The 16,847-nt window shown below is 53.7% G+C and overlaps 1 protein-coding gene across 11 annotated transcripts in view; it reads right to left on the minus strand.

The window, feature by feature from the left end:
* TNS3 (tensin 3) overlaps positions 1–16,847 on the minus strand; it is a 217,308-nt gene that overhangs the window by 40,652 nt on the left and 159,809 nt on the right. The gene's annotated exons all lie outside the window — the stretch shown is intronic.

Below are 16,847 nucleotides of genomic sequence, written 5' to 3' on the forward strand. Positions count from 1 at the left end.
CAGACAGCGTGCAATCGGCTTTATTACCCCAGTTTTCCTTCAGCTGCCTCCATGTCATTCCTGGCTTGCCTTCACCCAGCCCAAAGGCCAAGACCCTGCTGAAGACGGAAAGTCTACAGACAGCAGAAGGGACAAGACAGCTGGAAAACGGCATCCTTCTCAAAGATTCTGCCCTGGACAGACTGTGTCACATCTGCCCCTGTAACAGCCACAAGGAGGGGCCCCAACACCCACATCTTCTAGGACCAAATCTCATCTTCGGGGACCCTTCTTCTTACCCTCTCAAGCACTGTCAAAGAGCTCCATAACATTCTAGAAGCTTCTCTCTCTGCACTCAATCACCTGGGAAAGCTGGCTCATCCTTGGGTCCTCCAACCCCATTCTCTCCCACTGAGTTTGTAAAAGTCTGTGTCACTTTCCTTGACCTGGTTTACCTGGCACCCACCTGATCTCCCTGAGGCTAATCACCTGTCAAGTATCAGACAGAGAACATGGCTCGAGGCCGACACTAGTTAGTGGCAGAAAGGGAAGCTGAGCTGGTTCCCCGATTCCTCAGTCCAGTGCTCCTCAACTTACATCCTGTCAGGATGGAGTGGACAGTGGGCGTGGTCTGGACCCCAGCTCTCACTGTTCCTGTGACCCAGTTCCCTCCATGTCACAGAGGAATGCCAGCATGGACGACTGGTCTCAGGTGGCCTTAGGTAAAGTGAATGGGGAGGAATTCGCCACAGACCCAACTCGGCACCAAGGCCAGCGGGCCACTGATGCCTGCAGAGCCACCAGCCTCCACGGGTCACTTAACGTCCTTCAGCCACACAACCTCACGGCCACCGTCTTGACTCCAACTCAGCTCAGGAGCCTAATGCTTTCGGACGGCACTTTGCTGCTTTCTTCAAATACAGGGAGAAGACATGGAAGGACAGGACACACAAAAGTCAGACAGGTAGCAGTTGGGGACATCTTTCCACAAGCGGTCCTGAACGCATAATCTGTGTGCCTCCAACTGACAGAGGGACCCTCCAACCCAGACCTTCATCCCGCCCTCAGACCAATGCTGTGTGAGCAGCTCTGGATGCCCATGGCTTTCACATCAGATTTCTCCAAAAGGTTTTAAAATCCCGGTTACGTCACACATATCAACTTTCTTTAATCCTCATGAAAACGTTCCCGTGTGCAAACCATTAGCCTTGCATTGTGGACAAGCTTCTGAACAGCGAGGTTTAATTAACAAACTTGGGGGGCGCCTGGTGGCTCAGTTGGTTGAGTGTCTGACTCTTGATTTCAGCTCAGGTCACCATTTCACGGTTCATGGGTTCAAGCCCCGTGTCAGGCTCTGTGCCGACAGCTCAGAGCCTGCCTGGGATTCTCTCTCTTTCTCTCTGCCCCTCCCCTGCTCATGTTCTCTCTCCCCGAAAATAAGTAAAAATAAACTTAAAAAAATACACTTAATTAACAACAAAAAAAAGACCCTTGGTCAAAGGAGACCAGCTCATCTCTGTGACTCGGAAACCTATGTTCTTGCCCCGAGACGACTTCTCCCCTCACTGGGGAGACGTCCAAGTCAAAACCCAGCCCTAAGGTACTGACTCTTCCCCCCCAAATACAACAGATGCCACCGTGGGCAGGGAGTCCCCTGCATGTTGAGAAGGCACAGGCGGGTAAGGCATCTCCGGCCACTGACACTGATGGAAGGACAGAACGACCTCTCTTCTCCTGCAATCAACGGACCAAAACTCTCAAATCTCACACCTCAGGAGTCAGAAAAACACTCCCATGCTACCCAATTTCTAGTATCTTGATGTGTGCAAGAAATTTACAGGAAATTACTCCCATGTATGAACTGTGTACATTTTAACGCATTAAACCGGGGGTAACACTGGAACAGACACTACCTTCTGGGCAGGAGCGGAGGAATCTCCCAATTCTGGAAGGGAGCACACACAAGACCCTCCGGGGAAAGAACCAGAAGGCGACGACTGACCGGTTTGGGCTTCTCTTTCTTCAAGAGGCTGAATACCTTTGAACCCTATGAAGCATCTGGGGTTTTCCCGTCTCTCCCTCTTACCCGTCCCCATACTTCCAGCTACAGCACCGGCATGGTGTGGCACCAGCCCAGGGGTCAGCAGATGTGGAGGCCAGCACTACCCTTGGGCACGGGTGCCGGGTGGCCCCTCAGACCCAGGCACCTGCCCTGTCCACGTCCTGTAGGCTCTCATGGGTGCAGTCGGAGGACAGATGCAGGGAGGGACCCCATCCCCCACCCCCACCCCCACCCCCGCCAGGTTCTGGCTGCAGGGAGGGACTCCCACCCCCACCCCCCCAGGTTCTGGCTGCAGAGAGGGTCCCACACCCCCCTCCCCCAGGCTCTGGCTGCAGGGAGAGACCCCCACCCCCACTCCCCAGGTTCTGGCTGCAGGGAAGGACCCCCCACCCCCACCCCAGACTGCTCCCAGTGCCTCCTCCCACACTTGCTGACAGTCTACAGCTCCCAGGAAGCTGAGTACAGCACCTAGGTGCAGCCCGGGCCTCCACCACGGGGAAAGCTGACGTCCCCCAGGGCCTGGGGCAGACGGGACAGCCCTGGAACAGGGCAGGCAGGCTTGCTCGGTCTCAGCAAAAGAATGTGCTGTGCTGGGAAGCAGCCGGGCTCCCAAAGCCGCACATCTGTGAACCAGGCTTTCGGCAAGACAAAGCGTGGCTTTCTTCTGGCAGGAGGGGCCCCCTGGGCTCTGGGGCTGGGGTGTCTATTGCAGAGTCTTAGGGCCCGAGGGCTGTCACCAAGTGACAGGGGACACGGGGAGGGGAGAGTTACCCTCCTCCCAAGTCTAGCTCCCCAGCTCCCAGGTCCTGGGACTCTGCACCCCTGTCCCCTCCCCCCGCCCCTCCCCCAACTCCAGGGAGCTCAGGTTTCAGCCTGCCCCCCCCCCCCCCCACAATGCCAGCAGGCTTCGGGTGGACCAGAGAGGCCGCTTACCTGGGCAGCTCGGGGCGCCACTCAATCCACGGAAGGGCCCGGGAAGTCGTGGGCCAGGCGGAAGGCGCTCCCTCCGCGGGCTGTCCCTAGCGGCCCAGTGTGTGAGCAGCGTCCCCCACCCCTGGGGCAGGGCGACTCTGGGTTCCGGTGTCCCGGGGGGGGGGGGGGGGGGTCGGGGCGGGACAGGGGCGGCCACCTCCGTGGAGGCCCATTCAGAGGGCGGCAGGGGAGAGCCCGTCCGCAGAAAGAATCCGGGACTGCTGTGCGGGCCGCCTGCCCAGTCGCTGCCTCCAGACACGGCCCCGCCTGCTGGCCGCGCGGTTCGCTTCCTCTCAGTCTCCCTTCTCCCTGCTTTAACCTCTTACAAACCCCCCAGCTGAAGCCGTCCCCAGCTCTGGTTCAGCCCCTCGGCCGGTGTCACCCAAGGGATGAACAGCGAGTCCAGGGGGCCCTGCAAGCCCCCCTTCTTGAGAAGGACCCCCAACCAGCACCCCAGGACATGCTCTTCCAGCCCCACCTCCCCCAAAGTGGACCAGATCCTCTGGGATACCCGCTCACAATGGAGAAGCTCCAGCAGCCACCGGAGTCCTTGGTCAGCCCTGCCCTGCCTACCAGGGTCCCCCCGATGGGGGCACACCACTCACCGGGGCTGCCCCCACCAGCCCGGGGCAGCCAGGGACCTGCCTCCTGCTCAAACCCTAGAGGTTTCCTTCCTGACCACGGTGGACTCCAACACCCGCCACCCGCCACCTTACCATGTCTTTCCAGCTCTTAGCTGGGTCCCCTGGCTGCCAGCCTATTCCCCCAGCAGGCTGCTGGTGGGCCTGAACATTAGGTCCCTCTCCTCCCTCTTCTCTGCTCCTGTCCTTCCCTCTATCTGAAGAGCCACACTGCCGCCCCCACAAACAAACTGGTGAAGAACTCTTATACACTCTTCAAAGCCCATTTCGAATGACCCTGCATTTTTACATGACTTGGAACACCATCGCACTCAGTCACACGGAGGTATGTGCTCCATCCCCCTGCGGCCTGGCTTCCCCCAAGGCCGCAAGGCCCCCTCAGAGCACGAGGTCCCTCCCGGGACACCCGTTTCTTGCTCTGTCCCAGCGGGGCCTCCGGAGCACTGCACTGGCCCCGGGCGCACACACACAGGGGAGCTTCCAGCCACTGCCTGCCTGGCCCTCAGACGCACTCATCACCCCGGTGAAAGCCTGAAAGCCGGCAGGCCCGCGCCCCTCACTAGGACCCCCGGGGCCACCTCTCTGTTACTGGCCAGGAAGATCCCTGGATCGCTGTCCTCGAGGTCCAGGCAGGGCACTTCCTGTGGATTGTTTATGTGCCTGAGGGAGAGCAAAGGATATGTCGGAAATGCCTGACCATGGCGCAGGGCAGCCTCGGCCGGCGGATGGACGGGCCCTTCCCGTGGTCAACTCTGCCTGAACAGAAAGGAAGGATCACGTCGTGCGGCTGGGCCCAGGAAGGCACTCCTCAGGGTGGGTCCTTCCCGTGGTGCCCGGCAGACGCCACCGCAGGCCTGAAGAGTATGGGGCAGCCGTCGGGGCGGTGGCGGGGGGGGGGGGGGGGGGGGGGGGTGGGGCAGAGGGGAAGCAGCACAAGCTTTCTGCAAATGCCACTACCGTGCGGCTTTGGTGCAACTCTTCCCTGACCTGGGCTCTCGGCGTGGGCGGGAGTCTACAGACATTTTAGAACCTTCTGGAGATGTGTCTGTCCTGCCTCCTTCTCCTCTTTGCTTGGGGGTCCCAACAGGGATGAAGCTGGTCTCATGGCTGTGCTGTGAGTAGCAGCAAGTCAACTGATGAAAAGTCAGGAGACTGTCCCCTGAAACTGCTGACCCCCACCTTGCAAGCCCAACCTGGGTCAGCGGGAGGACACTCCCGAGCTCACCCTCACCTCGCTGGGCCCCGGCAGGCTCACCCCCAGGTCGGTGGGGTCACAGATCAAATGCAGATACAGCCCGTCTACTATGCTGCCCCACACGCACGGCCCGGCTGCCCTCCCTCCAAGCACTCGGCTCAGACGGCACCCACTGGCCCATCACGTCCTCACCAGGCCCGGATGAGCACCCCGCCCGCCTGGGGTTCACCCAATGAAGCTGAGCCCGACACCCAACAACTGGGGTATCAGCAGGATACGTCTTAGGCCTAAAAGCTCCTCCTGTGTGCACAGGAGGGGGTCCCGGGACCCCAGAGAGGAGGCATCGGAGACCCGCACGCAGGACTTCAGCAAGGGCTCTGCCCTAGAAACACAGAAGTGAGGGATCTCCGGAAGGTCCTGAACGACACACATCAGACAGGGGTCCTCAGGGTGGTTCTGACACGCTCCCCCTGCTTTCCCGGGGGTCCACTACCCCCACCCCCAGCATCTGGGGAGGCGCTGCTCTGGGCTGCTTATGATCCAGTCCACTGATGGGCTTTTTCAGAGAAGGGATGAAAAGCAAACACTAAAAGCAACCGCACAAGCTCAGTGATACTCTGACTACACGGTCACCCAATGTCAAGGTCCTCCAATGCCTGGTCAGACCGCCCATCTGCCTAGTATGAGACCACCTGCACCCGTGGGCACACAGAACTCACCCACAAACCCACTGGAGCGCACACTGGGCCCGGGAGCATCTGAAAGGAAACTCTCCCTTTTCTCCCCACTATTGAATTCTTACTTCCCTGGCTTCTGGGTTTTCTATACAGTCGCTCCCTTACAGAAGCACACACGAAGGCATGGCACGTAATAAACGCTGAAAAAGCGACGAATCCCTCAACGTAGGCCTACCTAGGCATATGTGCAGGCGCTAGCCATCTGAGGCTCTAGTCCACGCCACACGTGTGCGGTCACGCACTGACACGTGATGGCATTTAAACCAAAGACTGTGTTTCTTTGCCTAAACGGTGGTTTGGTCAGGGCCTCTGTCCCTCGGGGACACACCCTAACCTGGGGGCTCGGGTGGCAGCCAGGAACGGGGCGGGGGGGGGGGGGGGGGGCGTGAGAGACGTCTGGCCCTCCTCAGGCCTCGTAACCCACGACCTCCCTGAGTGTACCCAGCAGCACGTGGTGTTTACCCAGTGCTCCGTGGCGCTCACCTCTGGGTGCGCGGTGCGTGAGGGGCGGGAACGGGGCCTCTGTCAGAGAAATGGCACCTGTGCCCGCGTTTCCTTTGGGTCCCTCCCCCCCATTCCGAGAGGTGTCCGACTGGCCGCGGGGACTCCCCACCGCACACATGGCAGGGGCTGCTGCGGGGCAGACAGGAGGCCGAACCACCGGTCCAGTCCCAGGACCGAACCCAGTGTTTCAATGTTGATAACCGACGGGGCTTTGGAAGTGCATTCAGAATTAAAACAAACAAACAAAAAACTTACGGGAAGGCAAGTTTTTGGCAGGTGATCCTCTCCACAGGCTGGAATCCACCTTCCTTTCTCAGAGACCTCCCCCCATGCCACCCACGACACAGCTCCTTAAACTGTTGTTTAAGTTTCAAAGATGCCAGAGGTCCCACAACTTGTGTAAGACCAGAGAGCAGGGCCCCCGGAAGCTGTCACCAAGGCCTGGGGCTGCAGGGCTCAGGATCAAGGGGACAGCAACCTCTATACACACACACACACACACACACACACACACCCTCCCTTCTCCCCCCCACCTCCAGCCCCCACTGGGGAAACGCAGAAGTTCAGCGCTCTGAGATTCAAGAACAGTCCAGCAGAGGGGGAAGCAATGAGCTGAGTCCACTAAATTGGGAAACACAAAGACCCCTCTAAGCCAAAGGAAAGCACACAAAAGACTGCATTCATCGCAGTCGGATACAGTCGGGATACAGTCGGTTCATGCGGGCACTTGCAAGCTGGCCGGCTCAGCAGACGAGGTGCTTGCACAGAAGGCCAACGTGCGTATTTTCAGGGCTCCATTCACTCAAGTGAATGAACGCTCTCATTCCCAAGCCTGGCCGAACACGGACTCCACCAGCCCACCAGGATGTTTACTTAAAAAGAAAAAACTTTTTAATGTTTATTTGTTTTTGTGAGAGAGAGAGAGACAGACAGACAGAACACAAGCAGGGGAGGAGGAGAGAGAGAGGGAAACACAGAATCCAAAGCAGGCTCCGGGCTCCAAGCTGTCAGCACAGAGCCCGACGCGGGGCTCAAACCCATGAACTGTGAGATCATGACCTGAGCCGAAGTCGGACGCTTAACCAACTAAGCCAACCAGGCATCCCAGGATGTTTATTTTTAAATAGATTTTGAAACACTCAATTTTTCTCTCTTTACTTTCTTAATCTGGGGCCTCGGGGGTCAGGGATCTGGGCAACAGTTGTTCATCCATAGCCATTTTGTGGGGTCAGGGGGCCCTGTTGTGCACGGGTCAGTGTGCAAGGGCATCACACGTGTGCAGAGACATGGATACGCCCTTTCCGTTCACACACAGGCACCTAAACACGGACACAGGATCAGTATATAATGTATACAAATGTGCTTGTTTTCAGGATCTGCAAGATTCAAAGCAATCAGGGCCATCTGTAAACGTCACACACGTTCATGTTCAGCACATGCCTTCACTCCTATTGTAAACACTCTCATCGCAAGTTCATCGCATTTCAAAAAAAAAGCCAACTCGGGTACAGGAAGGAAAGGGGATGCTTGGTGGAAGCATTCTGCAATTTGTCAAGCTTTGAAGAATGACACCTTTTTTTTTTTATTTAAACAAAAAGAAAGCATTGCCTCCAAGTACTCTCTCTCAATGAGACATTCCAGGCTGCTCCCTCTGGCAAACGTCCCCTGTCTTGGCCCTTTGAATACAACTCCAAGGGGTCCCAGCAGCACTACCCCAAGACCAGGGGTGAAGCCCTATATACTCTGTCCTGCCGGGGGATCAGAATTCCTCCTGGTCTCAGGGCACCCGGGTGGTGCAGTCGGTCAAGCATCCGACTCTTGATCTCAGCTCAGGTCATGATCTTACAGTTCGTGAGTTCAAGCCCCAAGTCAGGCTCTGCACCAACAGCACAGAGCCTGTTTGGGATTCATTCTCTCTCTCTCTCTCTCTCTCTCTCCCTCTCTCTCTCTCTCTCTCCCTCTCCCCCACTCACACACTCTGTCTCAAAATAAATAAATAAACTTGAAAAACAAAACAGCTAGTTTTATGTTCCATTTTACTCTAGTTAAAAAAAAAATCTATCATGGATTAAATTTGAAGCTGCTATCACATCAGAGGCAAATTTTATAATGAAACATTCTCTCATTTTTTCCCCACTTTGCAAACAAATATCAAGACTAAGTATTGGATCAGAAATGACAGAACAGCTCACATCCTGAACTCCATCATTCTGTCTCTTTTTCTTGTATGAGGCTTGAGAGCAAATCACCCCTTCACGCAAGGTCTTCAAACTTTGTTTTCAAGAAGCACATTTCCTCCTGAGGCTTTAAAAGCTTCACACCCAATTCCAAAGTGTGTAGGGGGTCCCCACCCCAACAAGAAAGTCTCCGACACGACACAGCTGGGGCTCCTACAATTCGCCTTGACTGACACCATCTACCCGGTGAGACAGCGTTAGACCCCCCAAGCTGAGGGCTCATCCTCCAGCACGGCCCCTCCGCCCTCCAGACACCAGTCCACGTGTCACCTGGGTTCTGACCCACCAGCTACAAACTAGAGGCTCCCACGACCCCTCCCAGGGTTTGGTGAACTGGCCGGAGCCGCTCACAGGACTCGGGGGACAGATCGCTCACTAGATCGTTGATCTGTTGTAAAAGGATTAAGTCAGGAACAGAGGGAAGGGAGAGCTGCCCAGGGCGCGGATGGGGAGGGGGCGCCGAACTCCCTGCCGCCCCGGGGCCCACTGTCCTCCCGTCTCCACGTGCTCACCAACCCAGAAGCTCTCGGGACCCGTCTGTTGGGTTTTATGGGGGTGTCATTACAGGAGCCTGATTGATGAAATATCGGCCATTGGTGATGGATCCAATCTGCAGCCCCTCCTCCCGAGGCCAGGGGGTAGGGCCGACAGCTCCCCCAGTAACCACGTGGGCGGTCCCGCTGTAGCCCCTCCTCCCGAGGTCAGAGGGTGGGGCCAATAGCCACGCTCCTGTGACCACGTGGGCGGTCTCCCTGCAGCCCCTCCTCCCGAGGTCAGGGGGTGGGGCTGACAGCCCCGCCCCTGTGACCACGTGGGCGGTCTCCGTGGCAACCAGCCCCCACCCCCAGGTGCTTTTCCAAACTCCTGTTAGCACTAGAGACACCTTTCTGCTCCTCCACTTAGGAAACCCCGAGGGTTTGGGAGCTGTGCCGGAAGCGCGCCTGGAGACCAGATCTGTCTTACTATAAACCAGAGTCCCAGGGTCCATTATGGAATCGCTGAGAAGTCTAAGGATGGCGTCCCCGCGTGCACGTGTTTCCCGGGCGTAACCAGGCAGGTCAGAGGGGCATTTCACACACACACACCATCAACCGTCCGGGGCTGCCACTGCAGGCTGGCGCTGGAGGGTCCTGGGTGGGTCAGACCTGCCCGTCTCCGTCTTCACGGGGCTCCCTGCGTCAAATGTGAAACCTCAAAACCTCACAGGACGCCACCCTGTGTCCCCTCCTGTCCCCAATCCTTCCAGTTAACCAGCACCCCTGGTGGTTACAACCCGCCTCCTGGAGAATTAAATAGTATCTGATCTGAATTCAGATTGAAGTGCTGATTATTTGGGACAAGTGTTTAAATGTCCCTCGGTCCCTGAGCAGGCGCCGTGAGAGCAGCTTACTGAGGCCCCCCAACAGCAGGGAGGGGCTGTCTGGGCTCTGACTCTCCCCCCACCCCCACCCCGGCTTCTCATTCCTGAATCTCCCAGTACTCCTGGCGCACATGCTGACACACTTTCTGTTTATCTGGCTTGTTCACTGCGGAGGGGCTGGTGTCTGGTGAGGGGTGAATGAATGGCAGGAGGCTCCGCCAGGCAGGCCGCCACTGAAACCAGGTGGCCAGAGGGAGACCAGAGCACAGGACCTGTGGCCCAGGGAGCACGCGCTGCACCCGACGCCAAGCTGCAGGATGGGCCTGACCTGCGACAGAGTGCCTCTGTGACCAAACAGGACTCAGGACCTGGGAGCCCCTTCTCCAGAGGCCCCTTGGCCAGCCGGCCTCAGAGCGCCCTGATGTGGCCAGGATTCTGCAAAGTCATCCCCACCCTGTGTCCAAGCCTCTGCCCTCCAGCAGCAAGAATCCTGCTGGGCCAGTTTTGCAAAACACCCCCTTCCCTTGCCCTGCCTCTCAGTAACTTTCCACCCACTGACCTGTCCCTGTGCTGAAGTGTAGCCCAGATCTCCCCTGCAGGCTGTCTTTCCCACCTGCACCGGTGCCTATCACCCTCTCTGACACCTGTCTGGTGGGTCTGGGTTTCTGCAGACTCAGAGGGACACAGAGAGGGTTTCTGCAAAGTAGAGTTCTGCTAACTGTGTGCTGAAACCAAGCCAGAACGTCCCTGAGACTGTAATGGTCACAGCAACAAAATGAGAAACCCACTATTTCTCCCTTAGCCTAGTTAGCGCTTAGCCCTGCTCCCGCTTCAAACTCGCAGACCTCCTCAACAGGCAACAACCGGTGTGAACTGGCCGAACACACTGGGTCCTCTCCTGGGGTCCTCGCCACCCCGGGATCACTGATCCTCCCGGATCACGCCCTGCACTTCCAGGAGAGTGGGGCTGGTTGACCACAAGTGCCCAGGGCACGCGTGAGGACCGCACCCACCACCAAGGACTCTCTTACCTATACTTTAACTTCTCATCATGCAGAATCCCAAACACATACAGAAGGAGGCAGAACCATAGGATAGAAACCACCCCCCCACCCCCAGCTGGTCAACTGGCAGCCAATACTCTCTCTTCAACCACACCTGAACCGTCTCCCCCAGTGGGATTTACACCGAACTTAAGAGTTTGAGCCCCTTGTAAATTCACACACAGCTATCAAGCGTTACACAAGGATGCCCCATACCCCCCCTTTTTTTTGCAATAAAAAATTATATTAGTCTAGAAGTTCTTAAATTTAAATTCAAGTTAACATAGAGTGTAGTATTGGTTTCAGGAGAACCCAGTGGTCGTCTTGTATGTAACAGCCGGTGCTCATTGCAACAGGTGCCCTCCTTAATGCCCATCCCCCAGCCAGCCCATCCCACCAACCACCTACCCTCCATCAACCCTCACTTTGCTCTCTGTATTTAATAGTGTCTTATGGTTTGCCTTCCTCTGTTTTCATCTTAGTTTTCCTGCCCTTCCCCTACTACTGTGTTCATCTGGTTGTGTTTCTTAAATTCCACGAGTGAAATCATACGATATCTTTGTCTTGACCTCTTTCACTCAGCATAATACCCTCCAGTTCCATCCACGCTGTTGCAAATGGCAAGATGTCATTTTTTCATCGCTGAGTACTATTCCGTTCCATCGTACATCACATCTTCTTTATCCATTCATCCTACCCTACAACCCAGCGATTGCACTACTTTGGAATTTATCCAAAGGATACAAAAATGCTGATTCAAGGGGTCCCTGGGTGGCTCAGTCAGTTAAGCATCTGACTTCAGCTCAGGTTATGATCTCACGGTTGGCAAGCTGGGGCCCTGTGTGGGGCTCTGTGCTGACAGCTCAGAGTCTGGAGCCTGCTTCGGATTCTCCCTCTCTCTCTTACCCCTCCCTTACGTGTGCTTTCTCTCTCTGTCTCTCTCAAAAATAAACTTAAATACATAACTAAGCAAATAACTAAAAGGAAAGACTGAATTTTTAAAAATGCTGATTCAAAGGGGGGCACATGCACCCCAATGTTTATAGCAGCACTATTGACAATAGTCCTATCCTCCTTATCCTTTGCCCCAAAGGCAGAATCTTACAGGACACCAGGACCTTGACGTTGATACAGCCAACACAGGCAACATCCTCACCCACAAGGGCCCCTCTAAAACCACACCTTCCCCCACATCCTTCCCCCCTCTGTCCTTCCTATAAACCCCTAGAAAACTCTATAATTCTTTCTACAATTCTGCCATGGCAAGGGCGTTACAGACATGGAACCATACAGTATGTCAACTTTAAGGAATGACTTTGCTCTGGAAACTCATCCAGGTTATTCCATGTTGTCAGGAGTTGGCTGGGTTTCACCGTGTGGATGGAGCTCGGACCGTGTGACCATTCACCTGCTAAAGGACATCTAGGCTGTCTCCAGCTGTGGGCTACTAAAAACAGAGCCACTACAAATCCCTGCGGAGGGGTTTTTGTGTGACTGGAAGTCTATTTCTTCAGGATAAAAACTCAGGGGTCCACTGCATAGTTTTTTTTGTTTTTTGTTTTGTTTTGTTTTGTTTTTTTTAGAAAGTGCCAGACCATTTCCCACAGAGAGGCAGCACCATTTTACACCCCCACCAGCAGTAAATGAGACTTCCCATTTCTCCACATCCTCACCAGCATTTGGTGCTGACGCTATTTTTTATTTTTCCCATTCTGCTAGGTCCGTAGTGATCCCGAGGTCTACACTAGCATCTCGCTGGTGGCTCATGGCGCTGGACGTCCTTCACATGCTTAACTGCTGTCTGTCCATCCTCCTCAGTGAGGGGTCTCTGGGCTTATACCCGCGTTCTGATCACGTTGTTTCTCAGTATGTAGAGGGCAAAGACTTTCTCTCAGTCTGATGTTTCCCTTTCAACCTCTTAGCAGTCTCTTCCTGAAGCAAACTCTTTCAATTTTGATGGTGTCTAACTTTATCAATCTTTCCTTTTGTGCTCTGAATGCTAACTCTCGCTTAGCCTGGGATCCCGAAGATTTTCTATTTGTTTTTCCTAAAAATTTTATAGTTTTATATTTTAGTTTGTGATCCATTTAAGGTTAATTTTTGTATAAGATACAAGACTTTGGTTGATGTTCTTTTTGGGGTTTTTTTGTTTGTTTGTTTTACTTATTTTTGAGAGAGAGAGAGCGAGCGAGCACAGAGGAGGACCACAGAGAGAGAGGGAGACACAGAATCCGAAGCCTTCTTCAGGCTCTGACCTGTCAGCACAGAGCCAGATGCAGGGCTCAAACCCACCAACTGTGAGATCATGACCTGAGCTGAAGTCGGAGGCTTAACTGACTGAGCCACCCAGGCGTGCCCCCCCCCTTTTTTTTGACTGTGGGTCCCCAGTGGCTACAGATTTGTGAAAAGGACAGTTTTTCTTTCATTGAACTTGCTTTTGCACCTTTTCCAAAAGAAATCAGTTGGGCATATTTGTGGGGGTGTATTTTGGGGTTTTTTATTCCATCCCACTGGTTTTGTGTCTGTACCACGCCCCACCCCACACCACACAGTCCTGATTTCTGGTGACCCAGAAAGTCTAGAACTTAGTTATTAGCCCATGCCTCCTACTTTATTCTTTTTCAAAATTATTTTAGCTATCCTGGGGCGCCTGGGAGGCTCCGTCGGTTAAGCGTCCAACTTTGGCTCAGGTCATGGTCTCTTAGTTCATGACTTCGAGCCTGGAGCCTGCTTCAGATTCTGTGTCTCCCTCTCTCTCTGACCCTCCCGCACTCACGCTCTGTCTCTCTTTCTCTCTCTCTTAAAAATAAATAAACATCAAAATTATTTTAGCTATCCTAGTTCCCCTGCATTTCCATATAAGCTTTAGAATTGTCTTGCCTAGATCTACAAAAAAAACCTTGTTTGGATTTTATAGGAATTGTGTTAAAACTGTACATAAGTTTGAGAAGAACCAACATGTTCACCAGGGTGAGTGTTCCAACTCACGAACACGGTATTTCTCTCCACTTATGTATATCTTCTTTGATTATTCTTCACCGACACCATGGAGTTTTCGACATATGAGACTTGCATGTTTTCTTTGGCTTACGCTTTAGTATTCACTTTTTCGACCTATTATAAATAGCACTGTATATTTAACTGAGGTCTATACGCGTTCACTGCTGGTATATAGAAATATAATTGATTTTTGTGTGTTTCTCTGGTGCCCTGCAACCAGCTGACTTAATTGTTCTGGGAGATTTTTTTATAGATTCCTGGGAATTTTCCACAGAGATAAATCGTGAATCTGCAAGAAGGGGCAGCTTTATTTCCTCCCTTCCACTCTCGTCTTGTATTTCCTTTTCTTGCACAATGCCCCCTGTAGAATTTCTAGCATTATGTGCAAGCTGCAGGGTTTTTAAGATTCTTTTTTTGAGGCTGAGGAAGCTCCCCTCTGAGCTATTCTACCGGGAATTTACAGTCATGAACAGATGTGGATTTTGTCCAAAAAATTTCCTTCGCATCTACGAATATAACATCATGTGATTTTTCCTCTTTATCCATTAAGTATGATGGATTACACTGATGGATATTGAAGGAGCTTTGCATTCTTAGAATAAATCCCATTTGGTCAAGGTGTGTAATTTTTTATATATACTATGGTTCTATTTACTCATGTTTGGTTAAGGGATTTTGAGTCTGTTCATAAGGGATATCGGTCTATCTTTTCCTTTTTGTTGTCTGTGTCTGGGTTTGGTACTAGGGTAACTCTGTCTTCATAGAACGAATTCTATGTTTCTAGAAGGGGTTGTGTAAAATTAGTGTTAATTGTTCTTTAAATATTTGGTACAATTCTCCAGTAAAACCATCAGGGCCGGGAGATTTCTTCCGGGGGAAAATGTGTAAATTACAAATTCAATTTCCTTGATAGTTACACAGCATCACACTGTCTGTTTCACGTTGGGCGAGTGGTCACCACACGTGCTCACCACTAACCCCTGGGTATGGAGCCACTGTCCCGATCCTGTCCACAGGGTCTGCAGTAACAGGCCCCCCCCTTCACTGCTGACATTACTAATCTGTGCTTCCCCCTTTTTTGTCTGTCTTTAGAGAGATCTGTCAACTTTCCTGATCTCCTCAAAGAAGCCGCTTTTTTTTCATTTACTTTTTCTCATTTCCTTGTTCATAACTTCATTGATCTTATATTATATATTGTCTATTATATTATTGTAATTTCATTGGTTCTGCTTATATGTATTATTTTCTCCCCTCTGGCCATCTTGGGGTCCTGGAGGCAGGAGTTCAAAGATACCCATTCCAGATAACGGGTATGTTTATGGCCGTGAACTTTCCCATCAGCACTGTGTTTGAGGTCTCTCCCACCAATTTTGAAATGTTTTACTTTTGCTGTATTCAGGTCAAGATGCTTTCGGATTTCCCTTGAGAGTTCCTCTTGGACCCACGAATTATGGGCTGCTTCATTTCCAGGCGTTTGGGAATTCGCCCGTTACCAGGAAGAAGCATGGCACGCTTTCTTCTGGCTCTGTGATTTCACATCCCAGGATGTGGTCCCCTCGGGTTCCGTGGTCCCAGTACCCATGGTCAGTCTGCTTTTTTCCCCCCACCATTCAGCCTCTGGCACCTGTTTCACACAGACCGCCAGGTGTGCAGTCTCACCTTGCGGGAGGAACGGGGAAAACAACATCTAGTCCATGCAAGGATGACAGCACCACCCTCTAGATGCGGATCTAAAGCAAATCCTCTCGTGTGTCCACACAGTGGCATTTGGCTCTAAGTGACACAGAAGCAGGCATTAAGTTGCCTGGCAGATCCCACCCCGACACGGCACACTGGTCCCAAACGGGGCACTGTTGTACCTGCAGATGAGGAAACAGGCTCAGAGGGGTGCTGAGTCGGAGGCATGGTTCTTCCATGATAGGACTCAAATCCCAGCCCCCTGAGACCATCCCTGTGCTTTCCCAGCACTGACACGAAGTCACTCCTGGTCTAGCTGAGGAAAGTGAAAACCGAATCCTGTCTACTCTAACACCCTGGATCAAAAGCCCCCGGCTGGGGAGTGAGGCGGACCTGTGTCTGCTGTGTGGCTCAGGGGGATGTGCTTCACCTCTCTGTGTAGTTTCCTCACCTGTGAGTAGGACGGCCCCGTCACGTGACCACAACGTGAGAGAAATCACACTGGGAAGAACACAGAGCCAACGTGGACTACGCATGAGCTAGTGCAGTCACCACGGAGCCACCCGCGGTCCGGGGAAGTCACCCACCACCCAGGGGAGTCACCTGCCACCCAGAATGAGGGACCAACTGCGTCAGGACGGCCGGACAAAAACCCCAGAAGACTCACGGGTGTTCTTAGGATGAAATACACTCCCTGTAACGCGTTCGCTTCTTGTATCTGAAATCAAAGCCCTACGTCTCCCACGGGGACATTTACACAGGGAAGGAACTAGGACGATGCGCTGGCTATGCTGATGTCGAACGTGTGCTGGCTGCGTGGGGCCGTGGGCCCCACCGGCCCCACCCACACCGTTCCCCTCTCCAGGCCTTTCTCAAGTTCCGGAAGGGTTGATACTCCACACAGGGACCCCAGAGGCCAAGTCAGGGGCTGCTGCTCAACCTGAAGGTTCTTTCCGGCATTTTCTGTCCTCGGGCTGATCATCCACACCCCCGGCCGCCACCAGCACGTCTCCAACAAAGCTGGTCTCGATACACCGACATCAGCCCTCGGTCGTGGTGGGCTGGTGGGGGAGGAGGTGGGAACGAAGTCCCTGTGTTTGCCACCATCTACATCGTCCCAGTACAGAACAGACTTCTCCGCATGACGCTTACGGAACACACACGTGCACCAGCACCACGTACCCTCTCCCTACTCCGCACTTTACTCCCGCCTGCTAGGAAAGGGGGCAGTGTGACCGCTGGGCTCTGCGCGGACAGAGACACAGTATGGTCCTGGAGCCACAGGGGACTTGGGGAGAAGGACAGCCCTTCCTCTAAAGGACGCACAGATCTGGTTTTCTCTAGGAAAGGAAGGACGGGGCACCAGCTGTCGTCACGACAACCACTGCTGGGGAAGGAGGCGGGAGTTACGTGCTCTCCCAAAAACTGTGCGAGACGACC

This window comes from Panthera onca, chromosome A2 (genome assembly GCF_046562875.1).
Source record: "Panthera onca isolate mPanOnc1 chromosome A2, mPanOnc1 haplotype 2, whole genome shotgun sequence".
In the NCBI taxonomy this organism is placed as follows: Eukaryota; Metazoa; Chordata; class Mammalia; order Carnivora; family Felidae; genus Panthera; species Panthera onca.